Raw genomic sequence first — 24,795 nt, forward strand, 5'->3', positions numbered from 1 at the left:
GTGATGCTATCCAACATCAACATGGTTGTAATACATGTTTTTATATTTTCCTTTTCTTTCAAATCAAATTTGTTCTGTCAGTTCAAAAAATACTTATAGAATACCTCCAAGTGGAGCTAAGTGCTATGATGAGAGAACTACAGGATGAGCTCAGAGCAGGAGTACCAACTGACTGGGTCAAGGAACATCTCTAGGAAGCAGTGAGGATTAGATGACACCTGAGGGATGAGGAAGAGTTACCCAGAGGAGGGCGTGGGCAGGAAGAGTATCCCAGGAAGAAAGACCAACATGTGCAAAGGCCTGGAAATGAGAACGTGCATGCTGTTTTAAGGAACTGAAAGAATTTCAGGGGGGCTGGGGCACTGGGAAAGAGAGAGTGGGGATGAAAAATGAGACTGGAGAGGCAATTAGAGTCAGGCCCCAAGGTCTCTGTAAGGCATCACTGGGGTTTGTGCTTCATTGCACTGGGAGGACTTTCTGGGTTTTTTTTCCGGGGGGGGGGGGTGTTAATTAGGCAGGATGAATGAAAAAATCTGAAGAACACATGGAAAGGAAATGAACAGGGTAAGAGTGGTGATAAGGAAAGCAATTAAGAGGTGTTAGAATAACCCAGCTAAGGATGACAGTGGGGTAGATGAGGGGCATGGCCATGGCTATGGGTTAAAGTGGGCAGATGGGAGATACTTAGAAGGCAAACTCAAACACAGATAGTATTGCTTGGACGTGGGTGGTTAGAAAAGGGGATGAATTGGAGATGGGCAGATGAATGGATGTGTAAACAACTGAACAACAAACTAACATATCTGCTTCATACCATGGCCAAATATTCAAAAGTTGGGAAGCTGGGGACTGCTGACAGAAGGGTCTGGTGGAAAAGCTCCTCGGGTCCAAGATGAAAGAGCAAAGCCTAGAGCCTGTGATGCTCTGGTGGTGAAATCTGAGCCCCTCATGCCACTGACCCTCAGCCATAGGGCTATTTGCTGGTGTCATCTCCACATCCTGCAGGGCTTGTATGTTCATTTTTACATTATTTGTCCAATGGTGACAGTATTTTATTCTCTGCAATATACCATTGAAAATTGTCAAAAGTGCTATTTCAGTAAGAATCTAAGTTCCAGGAAAGTGGGCATATATCACCCTATCCAAATGTAAGATGAAAAAATGTTTTTTAAAGAATAAAACTTTAAACTTTATATATATAAATATATATAAACTATGGTTATACATAGTTTCTATATGGTTATACAGAAAGCAAAAGTAGAGAGAATGGTATAATGAGCCCCCAGCCTGTCCCATCCATACCTTCTCCTGATTATTTTGTAGCACACCCTAAATCACCATGCATTTAATTTATAAATATTTTGGTATGCATTTCTAAAAGTGGTTCTTGTTAAAACATATAACACAATAACATTAGCACCCCAAAACAAATGAATAATAATTGCCTAATATCATAAAAATCCAGAGTCCATATACATAGGGCATTTGACCACACCAAACTCAAAGCCAAACATTCTCATAGGTTCACAGTCATTGGCCTGGATGCCATTACCTGCCTTGACAGTCTGTAAAAATCCTAGAAGGTCTATCCCAGTAATGCCAGGTTGGACCAGACCTCCCCAAATGCAGATTCCAAAATCCAGAAGACAACAATAAAATCCTGACCAAACAGAGATCTGATTGGTGGTATGGTCGTGGGCAAGTCATTTAGTTTATGTAGGTGACCAGTTGCAAAATAAAGAGTTGAAAACCCAAGAAAGAAATCCAATTGTCTATCAGCAGATGAAAGGATTTAAAAAAAAATGTGGTAGATATACTCAATGGAATACTATGCAGCCTTTGATAGGGAAGTCACTCACAGATCACAATACGGATGAACCTCAAGGACATTATGCTGAGAGAAATAAGCCAGTCACAAAAGTGAAAATACTGCGTGATCCCACTCTTATGAAGCATCCAAAGTAGTCAAAATCATAGAAACAGAAAGTAGAAAGGTGGTTATCAAGGGCTGGGGGTAGGGAGAAGGGGAATTAGTGTACACTTAAAAATGGCTAAGACAGAGACTTCCCTGGGAGTCCAGTGGTTAAGACTCTGTGCTTCCAGTGCAAGGGTGCCGGTTCGATCCTTGGTCAGGGAACTAATATCTCAAATGTTGTGGGGCCAAGAAAAAAATTACTGTAATGGCTAAGACCTTAAACTTTGTTACGTTTTTCCACCACAATTAAAAACAACAACTTCTGGGGGTCCATTCTGGTTGCAGGCAATGGAGGCACATAATACAACTGCTGTTACTTTGATCTGTGTTGGGAGGTGCCTCAGAACACCATTGCTTTCTTCCAGGGAGCCACTCAGGGAAACGGGGTGGGAGGGGAACTCTGAGAAAACTTACGAACTTCTGTGGGATCCCTCAGAAGGCATGTGGCTGCATCCCACCAGGCTGAGGGTAGGGGGCGCCAGGGGCTGGGTCCTGTAAGGTTGGCGTTGGGGGCTGGGGTTCACCAAAGAGAAACAAAGAAACTGGAAGCCGTTATCACCGGTTGGGCTGTCCTCGGGGAACATTCTGGGAAGAAAGGAGAAAGCCCCGCTGGCTGGGAGCAGCCATGCGGGGGGGATCTGAAGTGACAGATACAAATGTGTAGTACACTCGGCAGACGTGTGGGAGATTAAAAGCGCGGGATGCTGAGAGTGGCGGTGGAGGGGGAGGCGCTGAGAAGACTGAATCCCCCAGTCTCTTCCCAGGGCACCGGGGTCTGTGGAGTGCTTTTAAGGCTCATTATCATAAGGCCATTTTTCAAGTTAGCACAAGTCTGGCCTCGGGGAAGCCAGGCAGCAGCCGGCAGATTTGGTATTCCGGCGCCTTTTCTCTGACCTCTCCAGGGAAGGTTCCTCCCTCATCTATAGAGGCGGGGAGCAAAGAACGGATTCACTGCACTAGATCCTGTCTTGGTGCCTGATACAGTCTCAGAGGGAAGATGGAGGGCAACGGGACTCCTGCTCAAGGCTTTGGAGAAGGAATAAAGGTTCCTCAAATGTGAGGGGTATGCTGTTTATGCTTATTTTGGTACTCAGATCCATCTATTTGGATCTCTATCCGAAGTGGAGGTGGAAGATCCGGACTCATGTTCCGAGAGGTGGCTGAGGAAGTTTTAGACCCCTCCCAGGCAAGGTGACTGAGGGGGTATTGGGTGGGACACCAGAGTCCCAGATTTAGGGGCTCCTGTCTCTTTAGGCCAGTAGTTCTGAACCTTTCTGCAGCCCGATGTCACTCACCATGTGTGATTCCTGGGCAGTGGTGGGTTTCTCTACCATTTAAGAGAGGAAAGCCATGGACACAGTGAGTGAGGAGGTCAGATTAAAGCAATAGTCTTGAACCAACTCTGATGCGGAAAATAAGCAAAAAATTCCCATCCCAGCCCTCAGGCTTGCATGCTTAGTTGCTAAGTTTTGTCCAATTCTTTGTGACCCCATGGACTGTAGCCCATCAGGCTCCTCTGTCATGGGATTTCTTAGGCAAGAATACTGGAGTGGGTTGCCACTTCCTTCTCCAAGGGATCTTCCCAACCACAGGACTAATTCTCTAATCTCAGGAATTTGTTGGGCATGAATTTCATAGGCTTGGTTAATTGAAGTGTAATTGATTTACAATGTTGCGCCAATTTCTGTCTGCTGTATAGCAAGGTGACTCAGTTATACACACACAGACATTCTTATACATATATATATTTATATATGTGAAATCTAAACTATGGCACAAATGAACCTATCTACAGAACACAGCATACAGAGAACAGACTGGTAGTTACCAAGCGGGAGGAAAGTAGGGGAGGGAAGGACTGGGAGTATGGGATTAGCAGATGTAAACTACTATGTCAATATATAGGATGGACAAACAACAAGGTCCTATTGTATAGCACGGGGAAATATATTCCTAGGCTTTTGCTCAGACTCATGCAGGCTGACATACGCTGTGGGCTTGCTCTCACAGTGTGGACCTTGGATCAGCAGCATCACCTGGGAGCTTGTTAGAAATACAAAATCTTGGGCCTCACCTGGACCGGCTGAATCAGAGTCCACATTTAACAAGGTTTAACAAGATCCCTAGGTGCTTTGTGTGCACATTCACAATCGAGAGTTACCACACTTAGCCATCACAACCCACACCCCTGCCACCAGGTAAAGCGGCGTGGCATCCACTCAGAGGCTGAACCAACCAACCTCCGCCAGCAGCAGCTGTCACCACCGTGGGGAGACACAGAAAAGGGGCACAGACTGGGGTGGCCACAATGTGTGAATCACATTTAAATTTGGGGGTCACTGAGATGAACTCTTGGGCTTCCCAGCTAGCGCTAGTGGTAAAGAACCTGCCTACCAATGCAGGAGAAGTAAGAGATGCGGATTTGATCCGTGAGTCAGGAAGATCTCCTGGAGGAGGGCATGGCAACCCACTCTAGTACTCTTGCCTAGAGAATCCCATGGACAGAGGAGCCTGGCAGGCTATGGTCCTTAGGTTCGCAAAGAGTTTGACGCGACTGAAGCGACGGCATGTACACACGAGACGAAATCTAGGAGGGCTTCCCATCAATTCTGAGTTCCTGTGACCTTTGACATTTGTTAACAAAATAACTGCAACTAACAGGTACTGTTTTAAATAAAAGTGCTGTACATGTGTTGCTTTATATAATTTCACATAGCAATGCTTTAAGGTATGGATTACCATTATACCCATTTCTTGGGTGAGGCAACTGAGGCAGAGAGATCCAGTGACTTGCCCCAGGCCTGGCATGGATGCGAGTCAGAGCCAGGATGTGCACTCTGACCATGTGCCCAGAGCCCACCCTTTAACTACCACATGAGACCACCTCCAGAAGAAACCTGGAGAAACACTCTCCCTCCACACGAGTTTCTTTTAAATAAGTGATATACCTTTAGGGTGACCAACCATCTGGGTTTCCCTGGGACCGAAAGAGTTCCTTGGAGGTGAGACTTTCGGTGCTACAACTGGAAGGCCTGGGCAAGTTGGTTGCCCTACCAATGCCTGATAACCTCACCACCCACAGAAGAGTAAAAGATGAGAAACAGAAGGAAAGACAAGTAAATGTAATAGGAAAATTTTGAGATTATAGAATTTGAACTGTTGGAATACAATCAGAGTGTAGGTAGCCTGTTTCAAGTTTAGGAACCCCAAAGCCTGTCCATAGGAATTTTTTTAAATATTTATTTTTCTTTGTTTGTTTATCTGGCTGCACAGCATCTTAGCTCAGCACCTGGGATCTTTGATCTTCATTGCAGCATGTGGGGTCTTTAGTTGTGGGATGCGAACTGTTAGTGTGGCTTGCAAACTCATATGCAGCATATGGGATCTAATTCCCTGACCAGGGATCGAACCCAGGTTCCCTGCTTTGGGAGCTTGGAGTCTTAGCCACTGGACCACCAGGGAAATCCCTGTTTGTAGGAATTTCAGCAGGGCTTGTTCTCCATCTATGGCTCACAGGGGTACCCTCTCATCTGCCTTGCCGTCTTCCCCATCTCATCTGCCCAGGTGTTATGAGAATAAGCAGGAGCCTGTTGCTGGTGCATCCAACAGCATCAGTGTCCCGAGAGAAAGAAGGCAGACCAAACCACCAGCTAGTATTTCCCTTGTCAAGGTCACCCCACACCCATGTGGGGGTCTCCATCAGCTCTATTTTCTGCAGTGCTACCAGCCAGTTCTGTGAATCTTGTTTCTTTGGAGGCCCTGGGGAACTTATTTGATTGGTTCAGGTTTCTATTCAGCCCGAGAGTCATTTATGATGTCCCGAATAAAACACAAAGAACTCACTTGGTGTGTACGTGTATGTGTGTGATCTTTTAGAGATAATATTAAAAAGCGGCTCCCCAATCCAAATTGGGGCTCGAGGCTGGCGAGGAAGCACCAGGGAAGATCAAGGAGAGGAATTTGGATTCTCCCATACCCCTGGGGGAGGCCTCCGGAAAACGGCCTCTTGTCCAACAAGGGAAGGCACCTGTCCTGCAGCCACTGCCCAGGTCCAAGCATTAGGATTCCCCTGCCATTCTAGGAGGACACGGGGGAAGTCTAGCCCTTGGTTTCCACATCTGGAAAGTGATACTTGCCACAGCCTACCACCAGAGACTGTGCATCTCCTCTCAGGCTCAGATAAAGTTCTCTAAGTGTCCTATGAGAAAGTGCCCTTTCTCAGAAGTCAGTGCCTTCAGGTCTTCCCAGATTAACCTCATCAGGTTTGTGATTAAAGAAGTTCACATTCTTTTTTTTTTTTTTTAACTTAGCATATTAAATATTTTTTTTTAATTATTATTATTTTTTTCCAGTGGGTTTTGTCATACATTGATATGAATCAGCCATGGATTTACATGTATTCCCAATCCCGATCCCCCCTCCCACCTCCCTCTCCACCCGATTCCTCTGGGTCTTCCCAGTGCACCAGGCCGGAGCACATGTCTCATGCATCCCACCTGGGCTGGTGATCTGTTTCACCATAGATAGTATACATGCTGTTCTTTTGAAATATCCCACCCTCACATTCTCCCACAAAGTTCAAAAGTCTGTTCTGTATTTCTGTGTCTCTTTTTCTGTTTTGCGTATAGGGTTATCGTTATCACCTTTCTAAATTCCATATATATGTGTTAGTATGCTGTAATGTTCTTTATCTTTCTGGCTTACTTCACTCTGTATAATGGGCTCCAGCTTCATCCATCTCATTAGGACTGGTTCAAATGAATTCTTTTTAATGGCTGAGTAATATTCCATGGTGTATATGTACCACAGCTTCCTTATCCATTCATCTGCTGATGGGCATCTAGGTTGCTTCCATCTGATAATGCTACTCATTATCAGAGAAATGCAAATCAAAACCACAATGAGGTACCATTACACGCCAGTCAGGATGGCTGCTATCCAAAAGTCTACAAGCAATAAATGCTGGAGAGGGTGTGGAGAAAAGGGAACCCTCTTACACTGTTGGTGGGGATGCAAACTAGTACAGCCGCTATGGAAAAACAGTGTGGAGATTTCTTAAAAAACTGGAAATAGAACTGCCATATGACCCAGCAATCCCACTTCTGGGCATACACACTGAGGAAACCAGATCTGAAAGAGACACGTGCACCCCAATGTTCATCGCAGCACTGTTTATAATAGCCAGGACATGGAAGAAGTTCACATTCTTAGAGCAAAAAAAGAATAGGAAAAAGCAGAGTCCATCCCAACTGCCTTCATTTTTTCACAAGAGGAAACTAGCCCGTCCAGGGTTCTGCAGCCCCTTCACTCACAGGCTTTTCGTCATTACTCCGATGCCATTGCTCTGTGATCTAAAGTTGGTGGACACTCTCTTTCTAAGGAAGCTCTGAGCTCCTTAGAAGACAAAGACCTTCGTGTTGCCCAAAGTATTTCTTTTCTAGGCTCCCACAGTGGTCTGGATACTAGGGCCTTCGTTCCTGCTGCTAGCTGACAAAGGCAGAGCTGGAAAAAGGAAGGTGTGAGCCTCTTCCACGCAGAGCAAGGAGGATGACTCAGGAGATAAGACCTGTGAACCAACGCTTCCTTCATTTTCTACTTGCTGACCCAATAACTGATGTCGAGCGTTCCTAAAGCTGACAGCACACACATGGAGAAAAACAGCTCTTCACTTGAGCCAAGAGAAAGCTGTCAGTTTGGTACCACCTTGACAAAATAAAATAAAGCTCTGCTTCTTATGAAGCAGTGCTGTCTGGGTCTCCTTACTGCTCTGTGTCCCGAGATCACGAGAATAGAGTAAGGCAGGCAAACTGCTAGAACACAGTAGGACCATAGTAACCAGTCTGCAAAGGAGAACAGCAGACATCTAAGCTTTTACTCACGAACTCGACCAAGCCAGCACCTCTCCTCCCCAAGCTGTGACAGGACTGACTGACCCACATACCCAGCAGGGTCCCATTTCTCTCCAGCATTTGAAAAATGTCTCTCCTGATGTTTACTCCCATTACAGGCATAGACTTGTAAGTCTCTGGTAGAGAACAGATAGACCTATGGTATCCTGGTCACATCCATTTGTGGAAACTGTGAGATAGATTTCTAACATGATCATTTCTCTCTGCCTTTGTATGATTTTTAAAAACCATTCTTTCTTTGTCCATCCGTCCATCCACCCACATCTTCATCCATCCATTCAACAAGAGCATTTGGCATCTACTTGATGCTGAGTAACTTCTAAGCCAAAATCAATGGAAAATTTTCTAAGCTTTAAAATCCCCTGCCTTTAAGCCACATCCATTAAGTAGGGCGGGTTGTGGGGGAGTGGGTGTTTCATTGAAGAAATAGCTGTGTTAAAAATTAAGTTTTTCATTCTCTCTGAGTCTCAGTTTCAGCAGCTCTAAAATGGGAATAATTCCTTATAAAACTGCTGCAAAGGTGACAGAAGCACACTCAATGCCTGCATAATAAAGTCATTATTCGATAATCGTTAACTTAAAGAAAGCGACCCACGGATCCAGTTTGCTCCTCAGCACACTATTCTCCTAACCCCTCACCAGCCCTTGTCAGTATCTTTCAAGCTCATTTTGCTTCCGAGGACAACGTTCTTATAGTTTTAATCCTTGGGTGAGACAGCCTTGCCTTTCTTCTGACAGATGGGCTGTACCATTTTGAAAATGTGATCTGTATCAAAGTCAGCTGTGAGGCTCCTGGAACTGGTGGGAGGATGGATACATAAAGTCCTGTTAATAAATAAACACACAGACATCAAGGCTACTGGCTGTCTTAGTAACGAGACTTTATGCTCTCCTGGTTTCTGTCATCTTCAGGACTGAAAGCACTTAATGAATTAGTCTCGCTTGCAGTCCTCCTGGAGAAAAATACTGCTGTGTCTACAACCAGCAGTCAGGGTAACCAGCCGGAGGTCAGTCACCCCGGGAACATTGCCAGACACGTCCCTAGAGCAGCTTTGTTTGTTGTTTCTTATTGTAAAAGTAATAACTGTGTATTAGAAATTTTTTTAAATATGATACATAAGTCAAAGGACAAAAGTTAACATCTCCTGTAACTCTGTTCGCTTGGAGATAAGACCTGTTGATTTTTCTTGTACTCTCATGCTGACATATACCCACATGCTTACTAGGATTATACTGTGTACATGCCACTTTATAATTTAGCTACAGATCATATGTAATTTTTCATTTCAAGTATGTATCTATATGATTTTTAAAAAAATTTTGGCCATACCCTGAGGCATGTGGGACCTTAGTTCTTCGACCAGGTATCGAGCCAGCAGCCCTTGCATTGGAAGGTGGAGTCTTAACCACTGGACTACAAGGGAAGTCCCTACGTCATTTTAAGTGGCTGCTAGTTTACCGAGGAAATTTCTGATTAGTAAACATTTCTGTCATATTAGTTATTTTACCTGTGATGATAATCTTGTGCTCTCTTTTTAGGATTCTTTCTGTTGTTGTTTAGGATTTAGGGAGCAGCGTGAATGAGGGCACATGGCGTGGAAGAGAGTGGGTTTGGTGAAAGTCACTTGGTGTGGCAGAAGCTGAGTAGGGTGAGCACCCCTGGGAGCCAATGCGGGGACCTCTGCGGGACACAGAGCATGAGAGGAACTTTGAGAGGTCTTAAGCCGATCTAGACTGTAGAGAGAAGGCTCTGGTAGCAAGCGGGGGATGCACTGGGGGAGACTACATTGGGAGCTGGAGAGCGCACGCCTCCCATCTGCTCCTGTTCTCACCTCGAGACCCAGAGGTTAATCCATGGCAGGCTCTTGCCAACCCTGCAGCCTCCTCTCCTGCCCCTGCCCTGGTTTTTATGCTTCTGCCCTTCCGTGCATACTTTGCATCCTCTGGGTTTCTGCTGGGTCATGCTAGGCCTGGCATGCCTGTTCCCCACCCCACCACTTCACTTGGTTAACTTATTTTTTTGTAAATTAATTTAGTTGTCCCCTCCTCACAGTCCTCCCCTGACTCTCCTCCTCCCCCTAGACTGGCTTACCTCCCCCTCCACAAACTTCCATGCTTCTAGAGTCATGGCACCTCCACACTCTGGGATCATATTGTGTGTCTCTTTCCCTACTAGACTTTAGGCTGCCTGGATGAGTGTCTTACTCTTTGGGTGTGCAGCGGGCACTCAACAAATGCTACTGAATAAAGGCAAGGTGGCCCCTGCACCAGTACTGCCAACCCTTGGATATGACCAGAATATGTGAGGCGCCAGGAACAAGCAAGGCAGATCCCAAATCCATCCACACCTCTCCACCTCCATGGCCCTGATCCAGGCCACCCCCAATCTCTTGCCTGGGACCACTGGCATCATTTCCCAACTGGCTGCCGCTCAGTAGACAGATAATCTTCAGATATCAACCTGTGCATATCTCTTGCCTGCTTAAAACACTGCACAGATATTTGGGGTACTCTTAGAACACCATGGTTTATAAGGCTCTCATAATCTAGCTCCTGCCTACCTCTCCTCTCTCATCTTATCACTTTTCCCTTTGCTCCCTAGGCCCCAGTCAACAAGTCTTTTTTTCTCCTGTTCTTCAAACAGCAAAAGCCTTTTGTTCAGCCCCTTATTCTTCATGTGACTGGCTCCTTCTCATCCCCCTTCAATTCAGTTCAGTTCAGTAGCTCAGTTGTGTCCAACTCCTTGTGACCCCATGGACTACAGCACTCCAGGCCTCCCTGTCCATCACCAACTCCCGGAGTTTACTCAAACTCATGTCCATTGAGTCAGTGATGCCATCCAACCATTTCATCCTCTGTCATCCCCTTCTCCTCCTGCCTTCAATCTTTCCCGGCATCAGGGTCTTTTCTAATGAGTCAGTTCTTCGCATCAGGTAGCCAAAGTATTGGAGTTTCAGCTCCAACATCAGTCCTTCCAATGAATATTCAGGACTGATTTCCTTTAGGATGGACTGGTGGAATTTCCTTGCAGTCCAAGGGACTCTCAAGAGTCTTCACCAGCACCACAGTTCAAAAGCATCAATCCTTCAGCACTCATCTTTCTTTGTGACCCAACTCTCACATCCATACGTGACTACTGGAAAAACCATAGCTTTGACTAGACAGACTTTTGTTGGCAAAGTAATGTCTCTGCTTTTTAATATGCTGTCTACAGTTACTATTTGTCTGTCAGGAGGGAAATATTTGGGAAGATGACCTGGATTAGGGAAAGCTCTGACATCCAGATAAGTGTTCTTTCTCAAGGCGAAGCAGCATGTGCTCTGATCCAAGCTTTGTTAATAGAGACGGAAAGAAATACTACAAAAAGCATTCTCAACCAACCTATCTTTTCCCATATGCCCTTTCAACTAACAAAGCATGAAGAGTCCAGTAACAATACCAACATCTGTGAACCCATATCGTTTGGTGCTCAGAGACTCTCTTGCAGCATGACAGTATGACCTTAAAGCTATATATCTGGGCTGAATGCTCCTTGAGTTTCAGACTCACACCACCAAGTGGCTCCTAGACTCTGTATACTTAGCTATTCCACAGGAATCTCTGATTCGAATGCTCCAAAACAGACAGGCCTTATCGTTTTACCAGCTCTTCTCTGCAAAGTGTTTTCCTCTTGCATTTCTCTTCCTAATGAATGGTACCACCATCTAACTGGGCCTCCTGGTGGCTCAGATGGTAAAGAATCTGCCTGCAATGCAGGAGATCTGGGTTCAACCCCTGGGGTGGGGAAGATCCCCTGGAGGAGGGCAAGGCAACCCACTCCAGTATTCTTGCCTGGAGAATCCCATGAACAGAAGAGCCTGGTGGGCTATGACTAAGGGGACACAACTTGAGCAATTAAGTACACATGCACCATCTACCCAGTCCCCATGCCCAGTAACTTGTAAGTCATCCCAATCTCTTCCCTCACATCTGATCAATCACCAAATCTTATCCATTTTTCTCTTAACTGTTTCTAAAGTATGTGACTTCTTCATCTTTTTATTACCATTCCCTTCATTTGGCTCCTCTTGTTTTTTCTTTTTTCTTGAAGGATAATTGTATTACAGAATTTTGCTGTTTTCTGTCAAACCTCAACATGAATCAGCCATAGGTTTACATATATCCCCTCCCTTTTTGGCTCCTCCTGTTTTTAGGCTGTCCTGTGTGGCTTGCGGGATCTCAGTTCCCTAAACAAGGATTGAACCTGGGCCACAGTAGTGAAAGCATGGAATCTGAACCATGAGGCTACCAGGGAACTCACAAAACATCTATTCTTGATGCCTGCTCAGAACTTGCCATTTCATCAACATAGACAAATGACACCCACATCTGTCTCCACCTAAACAAGCCTACAAACTCTCCATTTCCAAATCAGAGGTCTTCATCTCCCCTCCAAGGATTTCCTCTATTGAATCTCCTATCTTTGTGAATGGCACCACCACTTTTCTCAAGCCTCTTCCCTCATCCAAAAATTGGAAGATTTTTTTCCAGATTCCTTGTTTTTGTTTGAAGTTAAGTCGTTCAGTCATGTCCAACTCTTTGCTTCCCCATGGACTGTAGCCTGCCAGGCTCCTCTGTCTATGGGATTTCCCAGGCAAGAATACTGGAATGGGTTCCCATTTCCTTCTCCAGGGGATCTTCCTGACCCAGGGACTGAACCCAGGTCTCCGGCATTGTAGGCAGATGTTTTACTGTCTGAGCCACCAACCCTTGACCAGATAGCTCAGTACCTGTACCTCCTTTCCTGACTGTCTGGACACAGCCTCTTACTACTGCTCTTACTACTCCGGCTATACCAGTCTAACTTTTCTAATTAGAGTGATTCTTGAGAGCATGGACCATGTCTGGTAGTTTTCTGAATCCTCCAATGTGCCAAACACAGCCTAGGTAGAGAGTGGATGCCCAATAAAGACGTAAGTCGGCAATGAAACCCATCTGCCAAGAGAAGACAGGTGTTGAAGAGCCAGCACCTTGAGATGAGGGAGGCAGTTTGCCCAACTCCTTTGCCCCAGTGGGAGGACAAGACCTCAGCAAAGAGACTGGAAATGTTCTTTGAGGGGGCTGGGAAAGGGACTCCACCAAGGATAATATCTTGGCTTGTGGAGTCATCATGAGCACTCAGCTGATTTCTGAGATCTTGAATCTGTAGGTGCCCATCTGTAGTGTTGCATGGTGTCCTCAAGCAGTGGACTGGCACCTTGGAAATATGTCCTGTTTTATGATGGCTGTCTCACCTTGGACACAAGCAACAGTTAAAATCTTCCATGAGTCTATTCTGCTCTCCAGAAGTAGAGTCTAGAGTGTTTGATTTCCATTATCTTGCAAAAAACCCTTATTCCTTTGAGATCTCTATGCTATTTGATTATTCTTCACTCTACTCCCTGTCCCATCACTGATACTCCCTCACTCACTGAGGACTTTAGCAATTGTCTCATCATCTAAGCTTCTGCCATCATCCCAGAAAGTTTCAACTTGTACAAAGATGACCTCTCTAACATCCTAGCCTCAAATTTCTGTGACTTCCTTAATGCCAATGGCTTTTAATTTCTTTTTACTCATCCACTAAGGTGACTATACCTTGGACCCATGTCACTGAAACTCGTTCTCTGGTCAGCCCTCACCTAGACTACCACTACTGTCTCCTGACCAATCACTGCCTCTGTCAAAAATCAACAGTGTCTCCACATCTCCTACTGGTGCAAGTCAAGGTCCTTAGCCCAGGAGGCAGCATGCCAGGCTCCATTCAGTCTCTCAACTCATCTTCATAATCTAACATTTCCTTTTCTGACATTACTGGATTATATGCGGTTTCCAGTTCCTCCTGCTATCTCTTGAGACTCCCAGGCCTCCCTCTGCCTGCAAGGCCTCCCTCCTTGTCTGCAAAGATGTTCCCTTCTTGTCTGCAAAGACACTCATCTTCACGTTCTAGCTCAAACACTACCTGTTCGGAAAGGCTTCCCTGCCTTGTCTGGGCACAACCATTGGCTCTTTCTCCTGTGCTCCCAACATGTGACACAGTCATTATAACATTTTTCTGATCAGATTAATAGGAGGAGAGCAGAAACCATTCCTATTCATCTCTGTATCTCAGTTCCGGATGCAGGCCTGATGAGAAGTTGGCTTCAATAGACATTCTGAAAGGAATGAAGGAATGAGTTCTGCAGATGCTCTGTCCTCTGGATATGAATGAGGTCGGAGGAGATTGGGCTCTTGAATTAATTGAACCTCTTCTCTTTTCACCCTGGCCCCGTGCCCTGTCCATATGATTAAATCCCCTAATAGAATCTGCCCTGGCTAAGCACCATGTACAAATCCCTCAGCATTAAGCAAGTAGAAAAGCTTCCAAGTGCGTGGAGAAGAAAGAGATGGGTGCCCCAGAGATGGCATGTGAGGCAAGCAGGAGATGGAGAGGTGGCCATCTACTTCTGAACTACTAACTACCTGGGAGTATTGATGACTATTTCATACTAAAACCAATTACTGTGCTAGCCACTGACGATAAGGATAAAAGTTAAAAGAGTAGCTTGCATTTATTGATCACTTTCTATGTGCCAGGCACAACTCTATGGAGAAGGCATCATGGTTATTATCCTCATCTTACAGGTAAGAAAACGGGCTCAAGGGCACACAGCTAATAAGTCCTTCGATACTATCCTCTTTCTTTACTGTCATCACCCTTTCTCTCTTCACTGTCCTCATCACGTCTATTCTAAAAGAATGCCCCGTCTCCCCTCTATCCACTCTTTCTTCTCATTATCGATGGCAACATCCCCATCTTGCCACCAGCACTTTCAAGCATTCTAACACCCACTCTTATCCTAGCCTCCCCCTCTCCAGTTACCTCCAAGAGCGGTCCCGCTCCATCCTAAGGCCGGTCCCTCCACCTGCACATTCAGTGCTGTCCTCTCATCTTCTTAGGAACCTCACGTTCTGAATCATCCTTCCTGTAACCTCTAACTTCTCCATTCAACTGGACCCTTTCCATTGGCATTTAAATGTGCTCAACTGCCTCCTCCTAAAACAATGAAACTACCCTCTCTCTCCATCACAGCCAAACATCTGGAAAGACATTTATATAAGCTATGTCCATTTCCTCACTTTCCACTTTTTCCTCCATCAACTACAATCTGACTTTTGTTTATCACATCACTGAAGTTCTTGCTTAAAATCACTTATGATCTCCGTGTTTCTAAAGCCAATGGACCTTTATTAGTGCTCGTGTTAACTCACTTCCCAGCAGCACCTCTGCTTTCTCTTTTCTTCAGGAAACACTCTGCTTTTGGCTTTCGTGAAGTTTTCACCTCCTGGTTTTTATCCTATCTCTCTGGATCACCCTTCTCTGTTTACTTTTCAGGATCATCCTACTCTACTCAAAGTTAGTCCCAGGCCTTCTCTTCTGAGCCCATCTTCAGTCCCTAGGCAGCCTCATCCGTGCCATGGTTTCTATGAACCCCAGATGTTGATGACTTACAAGAGGCGTATTGCCTGCCCAGACTTCTCAAACCTCCTGCTTCATATGATTCAAAGGCTTCTCAAGTACAGCATGGTTGAGGTTGAACTCGTGATGTTTGCCCTGAAGTCTTGTCCTCCCCCACTATATCCTGTCTCAGGGAATGGTACCACCGTCCACCACACAAAACTGGGAGCCTAGGACTTACCCACAATACTTTCCTCTCAACTCTCACATCCAAACCACCACTTCCCGTTCCTTTTACCCTCTAGGCCTCTCAAATCTGCCTACTTCTTTCCACGTCTACTACATACTTCCCAGTCTGTCATCTGTCATCTTTCACCTGGACTACTGCACGAGTCTCCTGACTGATCTCACTGGATATACTCTTGACCACTTCAAACAGATGATCCACATTATGCAACCAGTGAGATCTCTTTGAAATGGAAAATCTGACTATGTTGCCCTCCTGCTTCAGTGACTACCCACTGCTTTAGAAACAGCATCAAATGCCTTACCTGTGACCAGTCAGACTCTGCACGTTCTAACCCCTTTCTACCTCCCTTGATCATCTGATGTGCTTGTCCCTCCCTCTCTCTCTCTCTGCACCCCAGCCCACTGGCCTCTGGCATCTTAACATACCAGGTTCCCGGTAGCCACAGCCTTTCTCCATTTCTAGAACACTCTCTCCCAGTTCCTAAAATCCCCTCACATCCTTAACTCCTGCTCACTCTTCAGGTTTCAGCTCAATCAGCATTCCCTCAGGATGACTTCCCAGGTCCTCCTTGAGTGGCCTCAGACCATCCATGAAACCCTCTTATAATGTACCATGTGTCTCTAGTGGTAGTGGTTTAGTCGCTAAGTTGTGTCTGACTCTTGAGACCCATGGACTATAGCCTGTCAGGCTCCTCAGCCCATGGGATTTCCCAGGCAATATACTGGAGTGGGTTGCTACTTCCTCCTCCAGGGGATCTTTCCAAACCAGGGATTGAACTCAGGTCTCTTGCATTGCAGGTGGATTCTTTACTGATTGAGCCACTAGGGAAGCTCACCATGTGCCTCTACTTTATAGCTTTTATCACCGTGTCACTTTATATTGCCCTTGTGACAAATCTGTTTCCTCCCAATGACTTCAAGCTCCATGGAGGATGGGGCTTTGACTGTTTTGGTTTTTGTCCCTGCTCAACATGGCATCTGGTCCCATCACTTCATGGCAAATAGATGGGGAAACAGTGGAAACAGTGACAGACCTTTTTGGGAGGGGTGGGACTCCAAAATCACTGCAGATGGTGACTGCAGCCATGAAATTAAAAGATGCTTGCTCCTTGGAAGAAAAGTTATGACCAACCTAGACAGCATATTAAAAAGCAGAAACATTACTTTACCAGCAAAGGTCCATCTAGTCAAAGCTATGGTTTTTCCAGTAGTTATGTATGGATGTGAGAGTTGGACTCTAAAGGAATCTGAACACTGAAGAATTGATGTTTTTGAACTGTGGTGTTGGAGAAGACTCTTGAGAGTCCCTTGGACTGCAAGGAAATCCAACCAGTCAATCCTAAGGAAATCAGTCCTGAATATTCATTGGAAGGACTGATGTTGGAGCTGAAACTCCAATATTGGCCACCTGATGTGAAGAACTGACTCATTAAAAAAGACCCTGATGCTGGGAAAGATTGAAGATGGGAGGAGAAGGGGACGACAGAGGATGAGATGGTTGGATGGCATCACTGACACGATGGACATGAATTTGAGCAAACTCTGAGAGTTGGTGATGGACAGGGAGGCCTGGCGTGCTGCAGCCCATGGGGTCACAAAGAGTTGGACAAGACTGAGCAACTAAACTGAACATGGTATCCCCTGTGACATTCAATAAATATTTGTTAATACTCTCGAAAATGCGATCCTCACTTTTCAGTTCAACTCTAACTAGCCTCATCACTGCTCTGAAATTGCCCTTGTTAAAGTCATCCACAACCTTCGAACTGCCAAAACCACGCTCCCGTGGAGGCCTGATGTTCTACCAGCTGGACTGAGGGTTCCTGCACTAAAATAGAAACCTGGCAGTCATTCCTCAATTCTCAGGGAGGAAAAGCGAGCTGACAGAATATTCTCAATTTAAAGTTTTTGTTTCAGAAAGTTTTCTTAAAATGTGACACCAACGATTCTATGCCTGTGATAGAGTCTGGCATAGGATGTTCTCGGATCTAGTTCAAAATTATACATTCAGCCATTATTTTACTATATAAATATTGCATGGGGTTCTTTAAAGAGCACCATGATTCCCATGGGTTTTACTACATGAACAAGTATTTGAGACCCACTGAAAGTTTTTAGCTTTCTGATTTGTTCTCTTGGAGGTATCTCATACAATTTATCAGGTTGGTTATTCATTTTAGCAACTAGCCTCTCCCATTGCCCTTTGTCCTTATTTTTATATTTATCACCTCTTCCTATGATCTCCTCCATGTACTGCAAGTTCCTGGAGGGTACAGGGACCATGGCTTCTCCTTTTCTTTCCCCCTTTCTCTTTCTCTCTCGCCCCCTCTGTACCTTCCCCTCCTTCTCTCTCTCCCCCATTCCGACCCCTCCCCAGTGATGCCAGCATGTGGCCCAGGCACATGGATCATGTTTGTTGAATGAAGGAATAAATGGATGACTGAATAAATGAATAAACAAAATAGTGAGACAGAACCTACATCCTTGGTCCCAGTACTCTTCCTTCTATGCTACGTTGCCTCCCAACTGAAAAACTCAGTGACACAGCGGTGTGATACAACAGAAACGTAAATTTCACATATGGAAAATACCAGCCACTGTATTTTCTTTAAAGTACAATGAATCTGATACAAACCTATTATAGCTTTACAATCTTGTCCTTGTGAGCTTCACTTCTAATATCTAATCCATCATCGAGCCCTGTTGATTTTACCACCAAAAAAGAACAACAACAAAAAAATCATAGTGGCCACCTATTTAATGGGGATATAGAGTTTTATTCTCTAAGTATCTGCAAAAGCTATGTGCCTGAGGCAGAAGCTGGGTAAATCATGACGTTTTACTGATATGAGTGTGTCTCTAAACATTCCACATTCTATCACAATCCTGTGCCTTTGCCCAAGCTGTTCTCTTAGCCACTTCTGCCCTTTCTCCTGAGTTTATCTGTCAAAATCATACTTCACCTTGAAGGCTCGGTTCAAAACTCACCTCCTCCAAAAAGACCTTCATAATCTATCAGAATTACCGTGGCAGCCTGACTCACCCTAGCCCCTGCATGTGACAGCATGTTGCCTGTTCCTCTGCTTGGCGTTGACTTCTTTGGTCTGCAAAGTCCTGCTGCAGACATGAATGTTTCTCTCCCAGATTGCCTTGCAGGCAACTCAGATCTGGGGACAAGGCTGTGCTCACATTTCTGTCTCCCCAGTGCCTTGAACAATCGGCATCTTCTGAATTGAAGTGTGTTAGGCTGATCAACCACTGCTAGTACGTATGTAAATAGCATCTTTGTGTTTGTCATAAGGTGACTTTTTGAAAATATCCATAGATGGGGCATCTGACTTTCCCACCTTCTGGCTGGGTCCTGACAGCCTTAGCTGAGACTCCCATCCAGCTTCTTGCTCTCACCCCTATCGGCAGCCGCAGCATAGAGAAGGAGGCTGTGTGCTCCAGAATTTATTTGGAGAAAAATTCAAACTGCTTCTTTTTGAAGTGGAATGGGAGTCAGAGGTGAGCCCTAGCCAGTGAGCTGCGTGGGAGAAGAAAGGTTTGCAGTGAGCAAGGCTCTCAGCTCTCAGGCTGTTTTTTTTTTTTTCCCAAACAGCAGAGAGACTCCCAGCACAGATCTAGGGCTCAGGGGCCACTCTGCTCATCTCCCTCCTTGACTGCAGACCTCCGGCCTCCCAAGCACATCCTCAGAGCCCTCCACACCACTGGTATCTGGACTAAAGCAGAGACAACCCCTCCTCCTCCTTCCATCCCCAGGGAACATCACACTTGCAGTCCACTCAGCCCAGCCCCAATGCACACACAGATACAGAAACAAGAAAGATGAAAATCCAAACCAAGAGCACTGACTGCTTTGTCCCTGAACCCTGCTTTATACAAACCTATCCAGCCTGCACAGATTCCAGCTCATCCATCAAAGAGTGGAATGCTCAGCCACATGCTGTTATAACCCAAACTGAGTCTGCAAGCGCCTCTGTGATGCCGCCAGGCCTGTGTTGCAGGTTACCGTGCAGAGATCGGAAAAGCCATTGAAAGGAGAGAATAAAGTTGTCGTTGCTTGATGGCAAAGGGTTTTCACGTGTACCTGATCAAGAGGTTAAATGAGATAATGTAGGCAGAGCGCTCAGCAGAGTAACTGAACAGAGAGAGCTCCCAATGAAATCTTCCCACCTAACAGTGCGGGAGGGCCTCTTCTCATGTGATTAGAAGCAAGCCTTTCTTCCACTGCTTCTGCTATTCAACAGCCTGTCCTACCAGAAGGAGGGAAGTCAGTGCCTAATACCTGCCCCCAACCACCTTCGTGCATCTAATGGCTTCCAGGCTGCATGGGGTGGGGGAAAGCTGAACTGCACATCTCTGCAGATGGGGAGCACCCAAAGGGGCTTGATTGATGCACGGACAACTGCATCAATATCTTTCCTTCCTCCTCTGGGTCAATAATATATTCCTAGACCCCAGAACAATTTTCAAAACTTTTCTTTCAAGCGTATCTCCCTTTCTCTCCTTTCTGAGGTCCAAATGCAACACCAGAAACAGACGTCTTCTGCCCTTTCTGAAGTCCAACCACAGTATTCCTCCCCTCCCTTGTTTAATGCGATCCAGGTGCTGATGCTTTATCCTGTATAGAGGAGCAATAGGGCAATACCATCCTGAGAGCTCTCCCAGGTGGCTCAGTGGTAAATAATCCACCTGCCAATGCAGGAGATGTGGGTTTGATCCCTGGATCAGGAAGATCCCCTAGAGGAGGAAGTGGCAACTCACTCCAGTATTTTTGCCGGGAAAATCCCATGGACAGAGGAGGCTGGTGGGCTAGAGTCTATGGAGTCCCAAAGAGCTGGACACAACTTAGCGACTAAACAACAAATACGGCAGTAAAAAGGATAGTTGGTATTTTTTCATCTTGTTTTCAAGGCTGGAGATATCATATCTCCCCTACCCAGTTTAGAGAGGCTAAAACACCTCTCATCCCAACTTTCCAAGCAAAACCTGAATGAAGTTAAAGGAATTTTAGATGGCCCAGAGCCTATGAGCCCTGTGTGGTCTCACAGCACTTTTGCTTTTATCCCAAAGGGAAGCAAGCAACCCAGGGGGAATATTGCCCCACACTGTTCAGCTGGAGAAGAGCTTGAGGGACTATGTCAGACACAGGGCAAGGAAAGAGGTTTTTATTAAGAATAGTTCATGCATTCACATGATTCAAAAGTAAAAATGTATGAAGAGTTTACAGGGCCACTCTCCCTGGAGGCAACAGATATTATTAGCTTTTGTGTATATGGTTATGCAAATATAAGCAAATATCTTGAATTACTTCTTCTTCCTTCTCTTTTATAGCGTGAACAGTAGCATATTATACACACCCTATAATGTTTTCCACTTAGCCCCTATCTTGAAAACTGTCCTCTATCAGTTATATATTAATAGTAAGCTTCCTAAATCTTTTTTTTTTTTTTTGGTGGATGAACAGAACAGTATTCCACTATCTGGAAGTACCACAAGTCCCCCCTTTGATGAGCATGTAGGTTGTTCTTTCACTGTTCAAACAATACTATAATGGATACATGTCTTTGTGGCCACATGGAAGAACAAGGGCAAATCAGATTCCTAAAGTTGGAATCACTGAGTCAGATGGCATGGGCATTACTAATATAGATAAATGCGTCTAAAATGCTCTCCAAAGGAGTACTACCAGTTTACTCTTCCATCAGCAATATATGAAACTGCCTGTTTTCTCAGAACCTCATCGGCAGTTTATCCATCTTTTTGATGTTTGCTAACTGAATGGTAAATAAATGTCATCGCAATTTACACTTTACATACCAAAGAAATTAATCTGTTTTGTATGAGTTAAATTCCTGAGCCCTAGAGGGAGAAAAGAGCATCCAGTTTTACCAGGACAGCACGTCCTCTGAAGTCTAATGGGGTCACAAACATCCCTTGGACCTACAAAAAACAGTCTTTATTCAAAACGTTCTGTATTTTCAGCTCCCACATGTGTGTCTGTTCTTAGCGGGGAGGAGAGTTGCCCTGTGGAAGGAGCAGAGACAGAATCAGACAGACCTGGGTTCCAGGCACAGCTTTGCCACTGACGAGCTTTACAATCTTAGCAAATTGCTTAACCTTTCCTAAATATGAAATTTCATATTTCCATGAAATATGGGGATCATAATACTGATCTTTTGCAAAGCCTTATCTCTGGTACACAGACGGTAGTTAGCAAACAGCAGCAGCTTTCTTTAGTGTTAATAACCATCAGGCCAGATTCTAAACCTCAGGGCGCTTTTCACAATTGACAGGACCTGAACTGCCCAGCCGGGGCAAAAGGCTCTTTTGTTAAATGGCCACCCGGAGGATTCCCAACTCCTTCTGCAAGTCACCCCAGGCTCCTTCCAAAGTTAGCAGGAGAGCTCACTAAAATCCCCTGCAGGGCTTCTGGGTGAGGGGTGGGCTGTTTCTGTGCCAGGTTCCTCTGCTGCCAGATGACGTTTGTATTCAGGCTGAGGGCTCTCTGGTCTAGGCAGAGCTCATTTCCAATTACAGATGGGCAAGTCAGAGACAAAACAGAGATCCTTGAGCAAAACATGAAGGACTTGGTCTCATCAGAAGCAGAGCCCCATCTTAGCTTCCCCAAGCACTATTTTTGATGAGGTCAACTACATGCAGATTTCTAGCTTCGGCAGGAATCTCAGAGATGTTCACAGCTGGGCTTCTATCTATGCATATAATACCCCTTCCTCCCAAAGAACTTGAGACTTTCCCCATTCACACAAGGTCCTGTTTCATTACCCCCCACCCCCAGGATGGCAGGAATTATGACAGTGACAGAACTGTGAGGAGGACCCTGCTGCTGATGTCTAATGCCCCGGCTGAACCTCAGGAAACCACATGAGTGCGGATCTGACCCTGCATGTCTGTATTCCGTTGGCTCAGATCTCCTGCATGGGACCTGGACCCTCCTGGGAGACGTCTGAGAAATTACAATTGCTTTCAGAGAATGTTCCTTTGCTCTTTCCTCCCCCTAGGTTCCACCTCTGTCAGTCTTGAAGGAAAGGGGCAAGATTCAAATGTAATTTCAAGTACTTCATTAGCACAGAAATAAAGCGGCCTTCCAGCACCCCCCACCCCCGCCTGATTCCAGATCCCAGCCGATCGCAGGCAAAGTGAACTTGCTGGATATGGAGTCCAACATCGTTTGTCTCTCACACGGTATAAAACGTGGGTCTGGCTCAGACCCACGGGAGGTGGTGGTGGTGGGGGAGACCTGGCAGGGCACAGAGATCAGTCTGTGTAGACAGTGACCCGTGTCAGTTACTCTGCAGCCTCCTTAGGATCGCAGCGGAGTCCTGCTAGTGGAAACCACCCTCCCCGCAGCCCAGGTCCCCCCCGGTCCGCAGCTGGGCGGACTGGAAAGGAAGAGAGAAAGTGCCTCAACTGATTGCGGGGAGGGGCCCAGCCTGCGCGCTGGACAGAGGCCCCCCGATCCGCATCTCTGCCACATTAAAGTAGTTGGAGCAAACTTTCAGGGCCCCAGAGAAAAACAATGCCCAGATGAGGCAGAAAAGCATGGGTGGTGTAAATAGCCCAAAGACACCGACATAGAAGACAGCTCTCCACCCCTGCCCTCCTTCGCCGCCTTGGGAGGCGCAGAGCAGCCAGGAAGCCCTCCACCCCAGCGCTGAGGGTCTCCCAAGCGCCGCGCTGGACGCTCTACTAGCCCATCCCAGCCGGACCTCCGAGTTACGGGAGCGCGAGCAGCAGAATGGGGGGGGGATCACCCCGACACTGCTTTCCGCTCACCTCCGGATCTCTCTACCCGAGCCAAACCCTCCCGGCCGCTGAGAGGAGCTCCGATGTGGCCGGCGCCTCCAGCCAGACCCGCCGCGCCCTCCTGCCCGCGCGCTGCCCGAGGGATGCGGGGCTGATCGCCCGCCCTGGGGCACAGGACGAGGCGGACAGCCGGCCCTGGTGACAGCCCGATTTCTCTGTCCCCGAGGCAAGCAGGCAGCCCCCGGCGATCCTGGACCGGCGAGGCCGAACCGGCTTCGCGAACGCACCTGCGCCCGACTTATTTTTAAAAACTTCAGGAAAACCATCAGCACATCGAGCCCAAATTGCAAGGCTAGACCGGGGGGCGCCCGCGCGCTGGACCCACCCGGCCGCGCGAACGGACCGTTCCCACCCACCCCGGGTCCTCAGTCCCCGCCCCGAGCCCCGCTCACTCACGCGCGCTGGGCGAGACCTCGGGGCCAGCCGTGTGGCGGGCCGGGGCAGCCGCATGGTCCCCGGAAGCTCGCGGGCGCCGAGGCGCAGCAGTCACGTCCGTGTGGGGGTCCCTCCGGGCGGAAAGCGCCGCGGAGCAGGTCGGCGAGGCCGAGCCGAGGCGGGCAGCGGACGTGCGGCCGCGGGCAGGGACCCGGCAAGGCCCGCCCCGGGGCGGGGACCGCGGGACCCGGGGGCCTGGCCACGAGGCCGGAGACATTCCCCCCACCTCCCATCCCCACCTCCTCGGAGAGAGCTGCTCTGGCTCCGAGAGGGAGAGGCGAGCGGGTGCCCAGAGCCAGCCGGGCATGGCCACCGCCAAGGCCAAGATAGGGATGGGCAGAGGGCAGCGATCCCGGGGCGCTCTTACCCGGCATCGGAGGCGCCCTCGAAAGTACGCGCTGGCCGCGCGCATCCCGGTGCAAAGCCGGGCGCCCCGCGTGGTCCTCCGCCCGCCGCGCGCCCTCCCTTCTGCCTCCTTTGGGGAACCTCGGCTTGGATTAGCGCCTTACTCTTTACCTCTTCTGAGCGGCTCCGCTCCGGCGGCGGCTCCGGGGTTGGGCTCCCACGGGGTCTGCGCGCGTCCTTCCGGGCGCCCGGGCTGGGGAGGCCCACGTGAGGCTCCTCCGCCCTCCCCGGCGCTCGGAGGACTGGCCCTGCCCGGAGCCGAGAACCTCATCGCCCCTCCAGGTGCGGCCCTGGGGGCAGGTGCTGAGCGTCCTGATTGGCGCTGGCCCGCATCCTGGGAGAATCTCCTGCTAGAGAGGCTGCCTGCTCCAAGGCGAAGGGAAGAGATGGAACAGCGCAGGTGGTTGCCTTCCAAAGAGGCTTCCCTGCCTTTTTGCCTAAAAAAAAAAAAAAAAAAGGAAACTCGGAGTCGGGCGCCTTAAGAAGGCTGGCTCAGGGGACTTGGTGTGCTACGTACAAATTGGGTCCAGCGCGGA

The 24,795-nt window shown here is 47.3% G+C and overlaps 1 protein-coding gene across 3 annotated transcripts in view; it reads right to left on the minus strand.

Annotated features, from left to right (window-relative positions):
* FAM163A (family with sequence similarity 163 member A) overlaps window positions 1–24,530 on the minus strand; it is a 93,962-nt gene extending 69,432 nt beyond the window's left edge. The window contains exon 1 of one of the 3 annotated variants that reach the window (XM_043486225.1): window positions 24,371–24,530. The gene's annotated coding sequence lies outside the window, so the exon portion shown is untranslated. The other 2 variants (XM_043486224.1, XM_043486223.1) reach the window with 2 other exon arrangements.
* Between the last annotated feature and the right edge of the window lie 265 nt (window positions 24,531–24,795).

This window comes from Cervus canadensis, chromosome 13 (assembly GCF_019320065.1).
Source record: "Cervus canadensis isolate Bull #8, Minnesota chromosome 13, ASM1932006v1, whole genome shotgun sequence".
NCBI lineage: Eukaryota > Metazoa > Chordata > Mammalia > Artiodactyla > Cervidae > Cervus > Cervus canadensis.